The sequence below is a fragment of the Lichenostomus cassidix genome, chromosome 2 (genome assembly GCF_008360975.1).
Source record: "Lichenostomus cassidix isolate B80296 chromosome 2, HeHo_3.0, whole genome shotgun sequence".
NCBI lineage: Eukaryota > Metazoa > Chordata > Aves > Passeriformes > Meliphagidae > Lichenostomus > Lichenostomus cassidix.
In genome coordinates this window covers 98,831,735-98,849,579 of record NC_139482.1, presented here as the reverse complement: position 1 = coordinate 98,849,579, position 17,845 = coordinate 98,831,735, and the positions used below count along the sequence as shown (strand labels likewise).

At 39.3% G+C, this 17,845-nt stretch overlaps 1 protein-coding gene across 3 annotated transcripts in view; it reads left to right on the top strand.

The window, feature by feature from the left end:
- LDLRAD4 (low density lipoprotein receptor class A domain containing 4) overlaps positions 1-17,845 on the top strand; it is a 285,556-nt gene that overhangs the window by 33,906 nt on the left and 233,805 nt on the right. The window contains exon 1 of one of the 3 annotated variants that reach the window (XM_085052479.1): positions 10,603-10,730. The exons of the other annotated variants lie outside the window; for them this stretch is intronic. The gene's annotated coding sequence lies outside the window, so the exon portion shown is untranslated. Of the gene's footprint in view, positions 1-10,602; positions 10,731-17,845 lie in introns of those variants that run through there. 3 annotated transcript variants of the gene reach the window in all.

Here is a 17,845-nt window from a genome sequence, read left to right as displayed (position 1 = left end):
CACCCTGTTGCAGCCGCCCTCTGTGGTCACCTGACAGTTCACTTTTTGCATTCAAAGCAGTGACCTCAAATCTTCTCTTGCAGAAACCCTTCCATGATTGCTGCATTGACTGTTTGAGTTCTTGTTAACACAAGTGCATCACAGTTCTAAACTGTGCTTATCTATTTGAGTTATAGGCATTTTTTCTGCAGCTCAAGAGTCTCTGAAGGGTAGTGAAGCAGCTTTCCAAACAAAGCCAGCAACAAAACTTGACTTGATGATCCTAGCAGATTAAGTAATTGGTCCATCTGCAGTTTGAAAAGTCCCACACAAGTTTGAAGGCAAAGGGTATTTTCTGCTTAGTCTCACTGTTGAACCTAGTAAAAAATGTAAATCTTACAGTGAGGTTGCTTTTTATGGCAGATATTTGCCAAGATAACACAACTGTTTGACATCTATGTGAAGCATTTAATGAGCAAATGTTTTTAGTTGAAAACATTTTTAAATTGCATGGATAGATTGCAGGTGAAAGCCCTGGTGAGTGAAATGCATTATCAGTTTGCGCTGCAAATCTGTTTATAAAATTCTAAATTTTAAATATGTTTTAAATATGAGCCAAGAAGGACGATCCTTTTTGGTTGCCTGGAACATCCTCCTTCATTTTTCTGCACCTGGACTCTTATCATCTTCTTCCTCACTGCCATTTCTTTTTTAGCTCCATTGTTTGAGGATGGTTTGTTTTTCTCTCAAGTTGTGCTGTAAATGCTTTGTGGCATACCCTCTTCTGTTTCTCCATAGCTTCCTACGTGTTCTTCATACACTTGTCTCCTTCCTGTGCTGGGGTATTCTGGTGGCAGCTCCCACTCATCACAGCTGCTGCCATTTTCCCCATGTACTGCAGAAAAAGCTGGAAGATACCAGTTTCAGGACTAACCGTGGAGCTTGCAAATTTTGGTCTCTTACATATGATGAATGAGGTTTGAGTTCAAGGTCAGAGGTAGGGGCTTGAGGTGAAAGATCAAGAGTTGTCACATGCACAGCAGTGCATCCCATGTGGAGTGGCCCCTGGGGTCAACTCTCAGGCCCAGCTGGCTGCCCTGGAGTCTGTGGTGGAGTTGTGGATGTCAGAGTCCTTTTATTCTGCTTCAGGGAGTGGGCCCGGTCACTGGTGATGAAATGCACTGGCCAGTCTGCAAACACATCTGGCACTTGCATTGTAAGGGCATGGATGAGGGCTGCCTTGGTTGTACTGCATCTGTGTTGTGGTCTGGTGTGTGGGATGGTCCAGTGCAACTGCTGCTTTGGCATGTCTAGAGCACAGGATGGATGTTTCTGCTTCCCAGGGAGGCAGATATGTGAGTTCTAGGTTGTGTGGAAGTATCAGTCCTTGCAGTGAGAGGAGGGCCTGGAGATCTCGGACCCCTAGGTCCAACCCACAGTTCCTCTCTACGAGGAAATTTACTTTGTGAAGAAAGGTTTCTCTTGCACAGTTTGAGCGTTTCCCTAGCATATGGGTAGGTAGGAAGAGTTTGCCAAATGTGTTATAGTTACATAAAACATGCAACATCTGACGGATATGAAAAGAGTTATAATAAATGATTCCTTTACACTCCCTCTTCAAAAAAGCCAAACAAGATGCTAATACAAAGCCCATCAGATTTTCTCTCCCATTTATTATCTTCTTTATGTTAGTGTGGAAATTTTGGCTGTGAGCATGGGCTAACAATGGCTAAATCTATTTGCGAGCTTTCTGCTAGGCAAGTACTGCACTATTTCAAATTGCAGTGTTCATTCTGGTTTTATTTGTTATTGCTATTAATACTTGTGTATATGTGGGAGATTATTTCCCATTTCTTATCCCCATTTCCAGTCCTGCATCTTCTATGACCCAGAGATACGAGAGGCTGCTTGAAGTTCTTAGATTTTTTTTGTCTCCTTTCTCCCCACTCTGTCTTCTCCATTTTTAAAGCTGTACTAGTTTTCTGAAGGATAAAGTGAAGTTAAAAAAAGAAGTAGAGTTGAGTTTAGGAGCTGGGGATTATTTTGCTTTACTGGAAATATTTAGCCAAGTTGGTGGTTTGGAAATGTTTTCTTGAAAACTGCTGAGTTAAAAGTTACCGAGACAAAATTCCATAAAAATAACGGTGAACTCTAGTTTATAACAAAGTCATTGTTGGCAGCCTTCCGTTTAAAAACTTTCCATAGCTGCAAGAAAGACAAACTTACGGATCAAAGTGGTCTGAATTTTTTTTGGCAATTAAAAAAGTTAACATTTGGATTTGAACCCCACTGTGACTAGTTCATTTCCATTCATTTTTTACTCTGTATCCTTAATAAGAATGACACCAAGGAGCAGAGGATGGGAAGAGACACTTTTTTCTATTTAAAATTGGTTCCGCAGGATGGAAATTTGGCAACAGACATGGAAACTAAGCAAATCTGTTTACAGAGCTCTCTGCCTCTCTGTATAATGAAACCAACAAAAAAGCTCAAATAGAGATTTTAATGATGAAGCCACACTTTGTTGAAATTTTCCATTGTGCTGTTTTCTTGGTCTTCTTAGCTTGATGATAACATAGTTATTTGGTATGAGGTGTAATGTAAACTGAGAGTGCCAGCTCCCATCTAGTGTCCTGTGCTCTTCAGAGCTGCTGGCCACTCTTCACACCAGTGAGCCAGGTACAAAGGGTCTGGAATTGATGTCAAAGAAGCTGAGGGTGTCACAAATAGTGCTAGGATAAATGTTAGGAGAGAACTTTTATGGGAGGAGTCACTGCAGATTTCAGACAATAATTTAAGGGCTGGGCTGTGGCTACTGTTAATGCAGGAACACATGGGAGTAAGTGGAATCAGTTTCCCATGGCTAACTCCTACAAATCATTGTCATATCTTTTCAGAATTCAGGTGGGTGTACTCCTGCCCTCTGTGGTAGGCTGGCAGGAAACAGCCAGGTTGGGAGGCTGGAAAGACACTATTCCCTGCACCATTAACTTAATGATCAGCAAAAATGGGCCAACAGGGGGATGAATATTAGTCAATTAATCTAGTAAAGAATGGTAGCAATTTGTGTAAGATCAAGGAGAAAACTTGGGAGAAGCTGTAACTTGCTGACTCAGAAAATTTTCTGTTGCTATGCAGTTGCTGGCAGTCCTACACATCTGGCAGACAGCAAGAAAATAATATTTTTTTAAAATACTTGCCTTCTTTTTGATCTTCAGATTAAAAATTGTTAGAAAATTGAATAAAGTCTTGCATTCACTGAAGAGTTACAAGAGGAGAAATTGCTCTTGTTGTGCCACTTCTTAGTTATAGGTATATATAAAGGAGAGAGGTAGGTGTTACTTTAAATTCCCTGGAGATTTGGGTTCAAAATATGATATGTTTTTGGTTGGTTTTTTTTTTTAATCTAAAAGCAGAAAAATACATTACTTTTTAATCTTGTATCTTGTCTGGAAAGGTGTAGAATTTGTCAATAATAAAGATAATATCTACTTTATAATGCAGTATTTACAAATGTGTTAACAAGAGGAATACAAGCTCTGTGGGAAGAGTCAACTTTTCTTTTACAAAGGGAAACAGCAGCTTTCAAACCAACTGAAGCGCTCTGTGGGGGTGAATATGCAGGTGAATAAGAAAGATCTGGATGGCAGTCAAAGGTGTTTGACAATGTTCCGTGCCAGACAGAAGCCAGCAGCTGAGCTTAAAGGAGAGTCATGTAATGGACTAATATGTGGATAAAAGATGGGAGGAATAAGGTAGGAATAAGTGGTTCTCAGTCACCAGAGTAGCTGGACTGGTTGATACATTCCCCCCATAAATTGTACACTGGAAAGGAGCTTGTTGATGAAGTGAGAAAGTGTGCTGATGATAGTAATGTGGTCATAGTAGTAAGGTTGAAGTGAACTGTGAAGAATTGGAGAAGTGCTTGACATGGCTGTGTCAATGAGTAGTGGAAAGGTAGGTAAAATTCAGTGCAGATAAATGAAAAGTGGTCTACATAGGGAAAAAATAACTGTGATTCCACTAAAAAATGGTGAGTTATGAGCTGTTACCATATGTGAGTCAGTTACCAGGTTATGATAAACAACAATGTAAAACAGGAGCTCAAGACTACACTGATCAGAAAAGCAAACAAAATACCAGGAAATATTAATAAAGGAATAGAGAGTTAAAGAGATGGCATCCTTTTTGCCACTGTGTGTGTTCATGGTTCATCAGCATCTTGTATCTTGTGCAGTTCAGGTTCCTCAGCTCAGAAACAATATAGCAGGAGGAGAAAAATTTGGGTAAAGCAGCATTTTTAAGAGCTATGGAAAGGCTTATGTCCACAGGAAATGGGAATTCTTCATGCTGAGAAAATACACTGGAGGATATTCTTGAGGTCTTCAATGTTGTGAGTAGTGGGGAGAGAGTACACAGGTTTAATTGTTCACTGTCTCTTCCAAAATGAGTCCTAGAGGAGACATCAAGTGGAGTATAAGCAAAAAGAAGAGAAGCAGGTCTTCTAAAAACACTTTTAAAACGGCAAAGAATAATGTATTTGCTGAAATTTTACATGGGTCCATTTTCTGAAAGTAAAGGGTCAAAAAATGGTATTATTTTTCCCCTGCAATTGTATGTGTGATGTAATGGACAGGTGCACTTTGAAATATTTGTGTCTTCTATGCTCTTTTGCAGGTTTTGTGTAGCCTTGTGTTTCCCACAGTAGCTAACTATCATCAGCCCATAAGGAAAAGTGAGATACATTCATTTAGCTGAATTAAATGGCCTCCCTATACATATAAAATCATTGAAACCCTTTTTTAATGTGTGGAGAAGTTTTTTTGGGTTTTCTTATTCAAGTCTCTTAGCTTTCTCAATTACTTAATAGGATACAGTACCTTTACTTGGATTTTAAAAAGCAGTCTTAGATTTACTTTATAACAAATATCTCCACCATTCCCTTTGGTCTTAGAAAAAAACACTCTCAATGTGTTTGAGAGCTTCAGTTGTGCACATAGGGGAAATACTCTAAATTACAGAGGTGTGGGTTAGTTGGAAGTCCTGGATTCTCACTAAGGCATTGTGCCTCTTTAGGCATGTGCGTTGTCAGTAAAGAAGCTGAAATTGTCCTTTATACCTCAAACATGGTGGGTTCTTTCCCATAGCCAGCTTCTGAAATGGTCCTTCTTTAAGGTTTGGTACAATAAGGCAGTTCATGCAAAGAAAGCAGAGGAATAATGACAATACCAAGAGCTTTTATCTGCACCTTCCTGGGTCAGGTAAGCTGTTTCCTTCTTCCTAAAGTCACTCACCTCAGTAGCAGCAAACATTGTATTCATGTTCTATGTGCATGCAATTGTACATCTTTTGTGCAAATTCCATGTGTTTTATGCCTTCACACCCCTCCATCCCCAGTGCCTGCACTGTATCCTGAACCTTCACTTGAGATGTTGATGGCCATCCTTGGCAGCGTCCCTCGGCAGGGAGCCATGGGCTGGCCTCTGCTGCTTGGGCTGTCAAATCCCTGCTCCTTTTACTATATCTACTCTGTGCATTTCAGTTTCCTGGACCAGCTGGAGAGCTTGGGTGTGCATGCCTGAGCCTCCATTGCTCACTGAACCCTGACAAGGGATGTGTGGTTTTACCCATCAATTCTCCTCACAGTACTAGGAGACCTTTATTTGTTTCTACTCTGATGGATGCTTTTTCTTTTAGGAAACCTGTGGTGTTTGTCTGTGAAACTGGCCAGTACCCCTTTTGGTTGTGCAGTGGCTGGTGTGATGCTTGTGTGTGATGGACTGGTGTGGAATGTTTTGCTTCTGAAATGAGAGACAAATGTGAGGATGGTCTTGAACACAGTTGCAGAGAAAGCACAAATATCAAAGTTTAATGGGAACCCAGGTTTCCTGATGGTAACTTGTTGTGCTAACAGCAGATTCATTTGTTTCCTAATTAATCAGAAGGAGTGTTCTTTTTATTTCAGCCATCTGGTGGAGAGCATGTTGTTTAGCTTCTTGCTACTGCAAATTGGAGCTACACAGGAAAAAGGATGTTTCAACTTCTGTTTTTGGCTTGTTTTTCGAGGTTGAGTCAGTATAAAGCACGTTAAAACATACTGTAATCAGTTGCAAAGTTCATTTCTCAAGGACTGCAAAAATTTAACTTAAATTGTCCTTCCTGAAAAGACAGGGTGGTGATATTGATGATTAATTGCTTGTTATTACTTGTTTTATTCCATGTAACCAATTCTTAATACAAAACCTAAATTTCCTTAGTGAACTGCAGAACTATTCTAGGATACCGAATTTGTTACCACTTTGGAGAGAACATTCAATGTCGCTTTTACATTTCTTCTTTGGATTAATGTCAAAAGCATATTGCCTGTCAAACAATTCGTTGTTGAGTGTGCCATTAGCTTGCTAACTCCTCACAAGGATTTTAAAACATTGCATTTTTTTCCCTCCAGAAGTCCCCTTAGCACAGCCTTTCTTTGGAAGCTATATTGTTCTTGTGGAATATTTTCTGAGGAGCAGTCTGTCCCTATGTGATGTTTACTGTATTTTTGCCTTGCAGCCAGCAGATTTTAGTACAAACTTGCCTGGGGGTGGCCTTGTCCTATTTTCCTCTTAGATGGTTCTGGCATTTATAGAGCTTGGGAGATCGTGCTTCTGAATTTTCCAGTCTGAAGAGCTCGAGCCAAAACAGCAGGGGAGATAGCAAACCTGTACGTTGTTTGGCTTACGGCAGCTGGGCCTGTTTTTCCTTTGACCTAAAGCAATGGCAGCTTTTCTTAGGTTTTGTGTGGAGGAGGGGGAAGTGAAGAAGAGGAAAGCTACGTGAGAAAAACTGCTTTATCTCTGTGATTGGAAAAAACAAGTCTTACCCCCATCTCAACAATTCCTCTTTTTGCACCCCTAGCAAAGGTAACTCCAAGCTACTTTCACATCGCATGTAGAGATTTTCTTTTTTCAGGTTACTTTATGAGTACTGATTATTCATAAGAAAAGGGACTGTGTGTTGTTTTAATATTGCATTAACATTTTGAAAAACAAACTTTTTCTGTTACAGTACCCTCACCCTTGTGGGATTGACTTTATATTAGAGGACTGGCTGCTTGGCAGGTTTTAGTGACATTTCATAGCTTCCCATGAACCTGTATTTTCTCCCTGATGTTGTGGTCTCTGAAAAAAAATAGCCTTGCCAACTAGGGCCCAGAGTCTCCACTGGGGAATGAATTGTGATGAATTATTGTGGGAATATATGGAATGCCCTGCAGATGGATGGCTCAGAGAACATAACAATTCTTTGGGTTTGGCCTTGTGCTTGAAGAACCCTTCTTGTCTTTAAACACTGTTCTCTGTAGTCTAAACCCTCTAAATGAGATTTCCTGTTAAAATAAATTTCACTGTTGCTGCCTTTGAGGTGTCCTAGTCTTGTATTTATCAGCAGGTGTTTCAGTCAAGTTTTGTATTTATGTAACAGAAACCTTTAGTTGTGCCACAGCGTGAATTTATTCCTAGAGGAATGGGCTTGCATGTGGTTGTTGGAATCCTGAGGTTATGAGTTCCAGCAGAATAGAGTTCCCTAAAAAGTTTGTGAGAACAACAGTGTTGAGGCTTAATACATGTTGGAAGTGGAACACAGAAGAAGACAGCTTGTGTGTGCCAGGAATTTCCAAGGAACTCCTAGTGATTGAACCAAATTAAAAAGCATCATATTTCCGAAGATTGGTAAGATTCCTTTTTGTATGTCTGCACTAGTGTGGGGCAAATGGGTGACAGATCCTGAGCCTCCTCAAGCTGAACATCAAGGGAGAGAAAAATGTTAATCTTTCTCCATGTTTCAATGTTTTCTCCCTTTATGTTGCTCCATACTTTTTCCTTACAGATATGCATGGATCTTCACGATACCTGTTGTAGGAGAAGCTCTTCTTTCTGCTGTAGTTCTGGCAAGAGATGACAGTGCAGAAGCTGCCTGGCTGCTCCTTTGGCGAAGAAGCTCTTGACCAGCTTCATAGTGCAAATTCTTACCCAGAATAAGAAAATCCTCAATTGGCTGCTTTGATAAATTTCCCTCCTCCCCTCTTGTCCCCATTTGCAACCCTCCGAGTTGGTCAGTCTTGTACCCAAATCATGTTTCATCCTGAAGGGAAGGTTATTTGGGCCTGTAGGTGGATGCAGTAAGCCAGGAGGCCATTAGAACAGGTGCATGTTACCCTAAAGGTTTCTTGTTGGAATGAGAAGGATTAGCAGAAAGTTGGTGCTGTAGAACCAGCGTCTCCAGTCTCTCTTGGCTGAACAGTGTGAATGCCTCAGGCTGTCGGAGTGGGCCAGGAAGGAGCTGAGCCTTTCAAAAAACATGCTGGCTTCAAAATCATTATAGGTGTATTACGTAGGCAAGTAGTCCAGATTTGCCTAGCTGTTCTGTATTTATTTTCCTCTCTTCTTTCCATTCAGCAAGTCCGTGTTGCAGTAGGAGGCTTTCTTTCCTTCATAGTCTGATCCAACATCCTCACCTTAGTGAGTTTCACTCTTTGTGCATAAGGAGACAGCTTAAATTAGATACATTAAAAAAAAACCATAATCCATTCTTAGGTGATAATTTACGTCACTTTTGTTTAATAACACCCCTTTTTCAGAAGCGGCTTTCTTTGTCTAACATGAATTTTTCTGCTTTTTTTTTGCGTTTTGTTCTACAAATCTCAATGGGCAGTAGTGAATCCTTGTTTCACATCTTCCCTTTTTTTTTCAGTGATTGTCCAAATTCTGAAGGCAAAACACAAAGGACCGTGTTCTCTCTTGGACTTTAGTAATTCTCCTCATCTCACTTTTGTCACTAATGTAGTAATTCCTATAATTTGTCTTCTGATATTCAGTATTTCTCCTGTTACCCTTAGGAATAGATTTCCTTTCAATGTTAATCTTACTCAGGGAGGCTTATCACGATTTACTAATTTCTCTCTTCTTTTAATGTTCTCAAGAATGTCTTCCTTAACATTAGGTAGCAGATCTGGTAGATTTTTTGCTGGTATTAATTGCTACGTAACAAAGTGCCCTTGAAAGTCAGTTATGTAAATGAGCAGCCTTGAGCTGGCCATAAGAATGGTGCTGGCTTGAGTTTTAATTTAATAATTGAGGAATTGGAACATGAAATGGTTCTTTAAATCTAAAATAGGATAGAGTCATATTCTTTATTAGACAAATTTTAATTGCATGAACTGTATCCGCAGTTTAACATTTAGTTTAGGTGATCACTTTGCATGCAGGTGAGCATTTGGATGGTCATTATTAGATGGTTATTATTAGGAAAAAGCCTTGCATTCAGTTGCCTTAGGTATTTTTAGTGAGAATTTTGAAAAAAATTACTGGTTTGTTGTGGCTTCAAAAAATAACAAGCAGAGTCTTTCTTGAAATATATTCTTTACATCTGGGTTTCTTTTATTAAGTTAGCGATCATAAAAGTCACTGTAAAAGTTTCTTGTATTTTTCCTGGAGATGAGTCATACTTGTATCTCTTGGCTAATTAAAAAGTCCATGAGTTCTGGACAACGGAGCGCAGGTGCCTCATGTCCCTTTGGGTAAAGGTTATCTATTGTTACATACAATATATGCAAAAAACCAGTGGATGCAAAGTTATTTGCAAATACAGGCTTGGCAAACCTCCTCTGGAATTCGGAAAGGGTTTTCCAGCTCGACTTAGTCATTTTTTCCCAAATGTCTTGGCACAACTGATCACTCAGGAGTGACATATGGTAGAAACATGCTCTAAGGGACAAGTCTCCCGGATGGCGCACAGCACCACACAAGATAGACAGATGGTGGCTTATTCAACCTTGGAAAAAGTTTAATCCTACATATTGGCACGTCGGCCTGGGTACTGAGAGAGAGGCACACACATGCCTGTGAAATCTGAGGCAAAGCTTTTGTGAGTTTGCTTGCTGTTACTGGAAGAGCTAGAAAGATTGAGCTGATACTATACCGAATGAGTATCTGCAAAATTATGGGCTCAACATGCTATCCAGAAAAAGTGATGTTCCCTAGAAAAGTGGAAACTCCAGAGCTAGCAGGAGAGAATAACATTTGCTGAACTTGTCACAGTGATTTCTACACTAAAACATACTTTCCTCAACTTATTCACCAATAGCTGTTGATTAATTGAAGTATCTAATAAGAGAAAAGGGTATTTTATGTCTTCCATAGTTTTACTTCTGTTTCAGGAGTTGCTACTGGCTTTGTGAAGTGCATTAGCACTTCACAGCAGAGAAAATGTAACTTTTCTCTGGAAGGTTCTGACGAAAAGTTACAAAGCCCTGATGGTAAATTTAAATTTATAGCAGAAAACGCAAACTATACATTGCAAGGTTGGTTTTTTTGTTTTTTTTTTTTCCTTTAATAAGGAGAGAAAATCACCTTTCACTCTAATATCTTCATATTTAAGACACGGAAGAGAGAGACAGAATATTTGATGTAGAAAAATAAATCTGGTTTGAATTCTTTCTGGAAACCAAGTAGCGATTGATTGATTGATTAAACTTCTGGAGTCACGGCCATGTTCTGTAAGGATTTTGAAAGTACTGACCCATTGAGAAGATAAAGGATTGCCTGCCAAACTTTGCCCTCCCCCACTTTCTTTTTCTTGTAGATCGTGCTCAATATTCACAAGTAGGAGGAAAAGGAAGACTCCTGACTCTCTGGACTTCAAGGATATCATTATGTTGTATTGGATGAGTTTAAACTAGCAAGACTTCTTTCTAAAATACTTCAAGAAAGGTAAATGTAATTCAAGCAAACCAGTCTTTTTCCAGTAGAGGAATAGTTTGGTCAAATTAATCACATTCTAGTAACATTTCATCCATACTACATTGCAACATCATGGTCTTTAGGATACATATTTCAGGTGTTGATGTGTTTTTATAGATACATATCTATATATATTGCTGTAGCTAAACTTTACTAGTAATTTTTAGATGTTAGATGATTTTGATTTGTCAGCCCTTGTATATTTTGTGGAAATGTACTGGTTTCAAGCAATTCTCTTAGATAAAAGAGGTGGGGAAGGAAGAGGAAACAGAAGGGAGATGCCCACAGTAGCCAGCGCATTGGTAATTACTTGCGTGGATGTGCAAGATCCAGTTAATGTTTCTGTTTTGCCTAATGAGTAAAATTACTTGAAAATGGGATACTAGCCAGTGAAGTATAAACTCAAATGAGTCAAACAGCATTGATTGACACGTACATTTAAAATATGGAGTGGTTTGAGAGACCCAGAGGGAGCTGCAAAGAGAGAGGTTCACTCAATAGGTTGTTTAGGATATCCATTGTAGAAGTAAAAGATTTCAAATCCTTACATTCAGCTGAGGGTGCTCTTGTGTAATACAAAGATCTGCTTATACTTTTGGGCTAGTATAAACAAAGATCCGCTCTTCCTGTGGGTATGAGTACCCTTCAGGTATTTTTTTGTCATCCTTTTCTTTCTTTTACTGCATGTCATTGTGAGAAATGCTGACAATAGGTAGCCAAGCCTGAAGGCCCACACTAATTGTTGCAGAACTAGCGTGCTCTTCCCATTTTATCTTTTTCTATCTGCTATAACTAATTACTATAGGACTTGATAAATAAAAATTTAAATAAGTCTATTTTGTGCCCAAGTGCACAGTCAGAAAAGTGTGACAGACATCAGTTTACTCTCTGTCTAGACCCTGCAAGAATTTCTCACACACTGCACAGAAGCAGTGAGTGTTTTTGTGGCCCATCCAACCCCCTGTGACAGTCCTGCCTCAGTGTCAGGACGCATGCCCATGGGCCTTACAAGCATCATATATTTGTGAGAGAGAGAGAGCTACAGTCTGAAGAGATAATTAAAATTCTGCATATCCACAGCTGACACCTTTTTGACCCAGATCTGAAGTTCAGACTTGGAAATACTTCAGTCCCTTGAAATTTTAGGTCATGCTTCATAGAATTGCTGTTTTTATAATTTATAGGCTAAGCGTGATCATATCATTGTTGAGTCGCTGAGCGTCAGTGTGTGTGAATCAGCCATCTGCTGTCAGGGCTGAGTCTTGTATCTCCCTGGCCAGAGACAGGGGAGGTCATTAAACCATGACAAGGCTCTGTCAGATGGGAATGGTTCAAGGTAACTACATGGCTGTGTCCAAAACCAGCCACTTCTGCTTACTGGTAGTAATGACATTTAGAGGACTGCGATGGAAAATGAGGAATTTTAATAGAGGAGTGGAGACTTTGTGAAGACAGAGATGTGAAGAGTTTGCATGTTTTGAGAGGAACAAAGGCTAGCTTTAGTAGCAGGCTTTTGAGTTATTTATGGAACCAGATGAGGAATACAGAAACTGTCCACACAGGAGAACAGCAGACTTCAAGATCTGGAAGAGAAGTTGCATCGAGTCCTTAGGTCACTGAACTAAGAGTGGTAAGGAAGTAGATACAAAGTGCATGTGGTCTCATTTTATTTTGTCTGGGCTTGCATACCTTGTACACTTCCCAAGTGGAGAGTGATTTGGCATTTTGGAACTCGTACAAAGCTTCTGCATGTTTTGCTTCAACTAGCGAATGTCCTGGAAACCCAGCATACCCTCAAGGTTAGATCCTTGTATTAAACTTGCTGTTAAATCTGGGCAGGATGTGGGTTAGCACTAATGATGGGATCCCGTGCCATCTTGCTCTGCCAGGTCCTGTTTCTTTGGAGATACAGTAATCAATACCAAAGAAAAGTAATGCAGAAACTAAGAAGATTATTTGACAGAAAATATGTGATTCAAACCATCAGAGACCAAAGATGGTTGAGAAAAGCCAGACACAACTGTATGTGCAGCATGGGGATTTTACCATACAAACTGCTGCAAATTTCTGCTGGGCTGTTGAGAACTGAAGTTAAGGTTGTACTGAAACATCAAAAATTAGGACTAAGACATCTTGCTGCATACCTCATGGAATGCTTTAGGCTTTATTAGCTGCAGCTGATTCAAAAATGTACTCTCAACAGGTGTAGCCAAACAGGAGGAAAGAACAATTTAAAAATCCTCATTTATGCATTAATCCAGTGGTAGGAAAATGTGAAGTTGTAATTGTCTTCTATACTTCCCTCCTTCTTGCTGGGTGGATTTTTTTTTAGATATTAATTTCTAATTTAGTTCTTAGTCTCCTTTCTTTCTTCTCCCCCCCCCCAGAAGATCTCCTTAGACCCTGGTAGTTTAAAAATGATACCATACAGAATTGATGTAACTATGTGGAGGTTGTGATGTGCGCTGGAGGTGTGATGTACCTCTCTTAAAATCTTAAATGCAGGTAAAGCTGAAAATGGCTACGTTTGCTTTTATCCTGTCTATCCCCCTTTGTTCTCTCTCCCTCCCCCTTCTGCTTGTGCTCACTTGCTCTCTCTTTAGTATAACACAGTTGAACAGCAGTGAAGTGTAAAATGTGCTTTTGCCAAGGTCAGTTTCTTGTGATTACTCGCCTGTGGCAACTTATGCCAGTTGCAACAGACTGAGTCTCAGCAGTCCACAAAGTCACACTGGTGCTTATGCAGAGGACACCCAGTGTAGGTTATAGTAACTGTAGTCTGGAATAGCTTGTGATGCTGCTGAATTTTAGCTGCTTTATTTAACTCTTCCGATCTAGCTTGTGCTTGCTTCAGTGGTTTGGAGCCTGTGCCATGAAACACTGGCTTGTCCAGAGACCCTTGAGAAGGATTTTGGGTAGATTAAATTCTTGTTGTTAGAGGTTGTTTCTTTTTTTATGGTGGATGGCTCAAATTTCAGAATTACTCATAAATGAAGAGAAGATAAAGTATCAAGAACGCATGCATCTTCTAAATGTTATATACTTTTTTTGTCATTGGCTGGCTTTTGGGGAAAGTCATATCAAATACTGGCCTGTTGACATTGATATGAGAAATTGTTTATCTACATAGCAAGAAATACTACGGAAAAATTTTAAGAGGTAGTTTTTAGGCAAGAATTTAAAAGATGAGGGGACACAGTCTTAAAAAAATGTGCACACCCATAAGCATGGAATAACTTTTTGTTTAGATGATAAAAATAATTTCAACTCCTGAGGTATGGGAATGAATATGAAATTCCAGACCATTGAGGAGATAAAATTTGTTGGATCCCATTTTGTTGATACACTGGATTGGCTACCACCACGTGGTACGCAGTGGAAGTGGTAAGGGACCTCTACTTTCCTTCTTTCTCACACATGAGCAAACATATCCATATATGGAAAAATGTTGTATTTAGAACAGAAAAGCATAGACTTTCTGTATTGTTTGCTTATTTGTACTATCAGCAATATACAGGATTTTGTTTTCCTTCTGGAAATATTTACTTTTGGAAGAAGCATTTAGCTCTTAAGCTGTGTGATAGTGATTCTGCAGTTACCTGTCTGTGAGGACTGACTAGCAGGGAGGCAGTAATAAATCTCGATGATTGACTGAGGGGCTAGAGCTGAACTTTTGTGACCTCAATGAAATTCAAAATTTCATTGCTTAAAATTTATTATACATTTGATTAATCTTGAAAATATGTGTTGCTGTATTCTCTCTCGTGTTTGCTTTGGAATGATTCCTGAGCCACAAGTAAAATAACGCCTCAGCAATTCAGTCTTGGCCTGTAAACACCCTGGCATAAAGCAGACAGGAATATTCCTGTTGTGCTCAGTGAATCTCCCCACAAAACAAGGTGAAGTGCTTAATCCTGTGTTTTCAATCTAGTCTTGCTTTCAGGCTTACAAGAAGTGTTTTTCGTCAAGGAATATGTTACTTGTTGCTTTTTTTGCCGAAGTTGATGACAGTTAAATTAGTATTTTGTTTCAAAACTCTCATTTTCTTGTATGGTTTTCATAATTCATATGATCCCATTGCTAATCCAGCCCCTTCCCTTCGCTTTGAATAACATATGTGTTGGCCCAGCTCTTACGGAAGAATGTGCCATGAGAGCTGTGTTCAAGACTTTGTGAAGACTGATCTGTCTACTCCCCTTTAAGCTGGAAATTCATGGTCGAAATGAGCAGAGTTTGGTGTTTTTGTGCTGTGGTATATAGGCCTGTAGTACTTGCAGGCGTAAGTGTTGTCTTCTAATTGTTAGAGCAAGAGTGGAAATGAGTGTTCCCTGTAGGAGGAAACAGCTGTACTGGAAGAAGCGGGTCTTCAGTCAACTGAGAAATGAGCAAATGGGTGTTCTTGGGTGAGGTAATACAGAAACGTTGTATTGTCTGTGCTTACCAGAATCTGTCACATTAATTTCCTTTTATCTTAAGGAACTTGAGGAAAGGAAAACTTTTTAGGCACCAGAGTGTTTTTCAGAACATTCCTAATGATGTCCCTGCAGTGGGCTGCTGCTGCTGCATGCTCTGAGGATTTCCTCATCAGGACGTTCAGCACGAGCAAGCAGTTGACAATTGAGATGGAAGAAATCTGCACAAACCCCTGAACCCTTTCAAATCTCCGTGCTGAACTCCTAACCGATTTTTAAAAATTCATTAGAACTTCACTATTTTTCAAGTTCTCCCCTCCTGGATTCTTGGTGATAACAGAAATGCATTGCTGTGCTCATTAAAGGTAGATGTTATGGGGGGTTTTGGACAAGTGAGATTACAGAGCCCTTGAAATCTTGCAAGATTTGCAACCTAATTTTTCTTTTAACTCATGGGTAGAGATCTGAAAGCTTGTTAAGGGATTTGTTCATACAATTCCTACTAGTTTTGAAGAGAGTTCTCGAAGTTGAGCTAAGAGAGATGTGCTGGAAATAAGCATTTAACATATGGATAGAATCTTACTTTTGTAATGTTCTTGCAACTTGTGAGTACCACAAGAGTTTTCCCTTTCTGAAGGCAATCACTACACTCTCATAGAAGTAGAGGAGTGCATAACTACTCATGGCTTTATCAATTTTATTAGAAACAAACTAGGGAGATGAGCTGTGAATTTGTGTTGTGTGGCAAAACATTTATCTTTTTTTTTTTTAAACTCAGTATTTTTCCTGCTTTTCTTGGCAACACTAGTAGTATCTTGTATCATAAATGTTCTGTTCACATTCCAGGGAGTATCTGAGGGCTAGGACCCAGGTAAAGAGAAGTCAATAAATTTAGACAGAGAAAACATTCTCAGGTTCCTTATAAAGATGCTTACTCCAAATAAAGGTCTGTGTTAATCTGAGGGAGCAGTAACTCTGCAGCAGTTACCACACATACGTCCTTGGAAGGCAAAGGAGAGACCATTTGATAAATCATTCCCCTTTTAATGGCAAGTTTATCTTTAAGATCCTACCAGCTTTTAATAAACATCAATTTTACATTTCGGTTATGATAAGACAGCATGATTCCTATAGTGTCCTTCATCAGATGGGCAAAATTCGGTGATTAGAAAGTAGGATTAGGAGGCAGGGTTTCTTACAGTTTATTACTTATGGCTTTGACACCTGAATCACTGCATGGACTAGGACAGTCTATAACATGACTTTAGCTTCCCCATGGGAAATACTGACTATAATTTCCTGCCTCATGGGTGCATATGAAGATTAACCTCATGGAATGAGTGAAGTATTTATTAATAAATGGTAGTTATTGATATGTCACCTACTTGTTCATAGCAGTGACATTGCTAATATATTATTCCTGAGGGGAATGTAAATGAGCACATAAGCCAAAAGACATTAATTCAAGTAATTTTCATCACCCTATTCGAAAGCATGTGTATTCAGTGGTGTCCATGTTAGTACTTACTGTTTGGATGATTTAAAAATACTAAAGAAAAAATGCCGTGAAATACAAAGGGAGATCTCAAGGTCGTGCTCACTTATTCTGTCTTCACATCACAGTGACTGGGGTGCCTTTGATAATCTTTCTTGAAAGGCCTGCTAGCTGACAGTGTAGAGGAAGCAGCATACATTTAAATCCAACTACATTTTAGAAGTTTAATCTCGTTGCATGTTTTCTGCAGTACAGGTATGATGTATGATTACTGTGAAGTGTCCAACAGCAGAATGGCTTTCTAGTTTGTTTTTTTTATTTCTCACATTTTTCATAGCTGAAGTTAAATATAATATTTTGCTGGTTTCCAGTGTCAGAGTTGTCATTTGGACTGTGATGAGCACGTGGGAAAATGAATATTACTTTATGTTTCTTTCAATGGTCAGCTTGAAGGATGTGAGTGAACAGCAAGGTCAATACTGGGTTTTGAAAGAGAGTTTCTTAGATCCTTTTATTATTTTGTTAGCTCCTTAATGAAAAAAGCTCCCTGGTCTTTATTTTTTGTTTATAGGTTTAGACTTCTGTATTTTTTCTACTATACATTAAATATTAAAAATATTCTTGTCATAAATGTCCTTTGGTCCTAAAATGGAATTACTTCAGAGAGCCTCTGGTTTTGGGTGTGCGCTGAAAAGGAAGATGTGAGATAAATACGCAGTGCAGTGGAGGGGAGATGCCCTTGAAAACCCAATTGGCTACAAAAGCTGTGGCCCAGAGGTCATTTTTCACATAGTGCTTAGTATCTGATCTATTGACTGAAAGTAGCAGTGGTGATCCTTCTCGCTCCTCTTGGATCCTCTGCCATCATCTCATTGGACTCATCTTATTGTTTTTTTTGTGTTGTAGTCCAGTTTTATCTAAATATTTCATTTGGGGAAAAGAAAAAAAAAGGCAAATTAAGCAGCTCTACTGAATCTCATCTGCTTCGATAAATTAGATGCTGGCAATGACTGAGTTGTGCCATAATTAGTCTTCTGTTGTGGTTTCAGTCAGAAAGGTCCCATTCCCTTTGCCCCACTGGTGGACACAGAGCTTGTGTCCTGCAGCTGTGTGGAAGACAACTCAGGAATGCACCCAACACACTCACTGTCCTCTGCAAGATTTCACTGCCTGCAGGA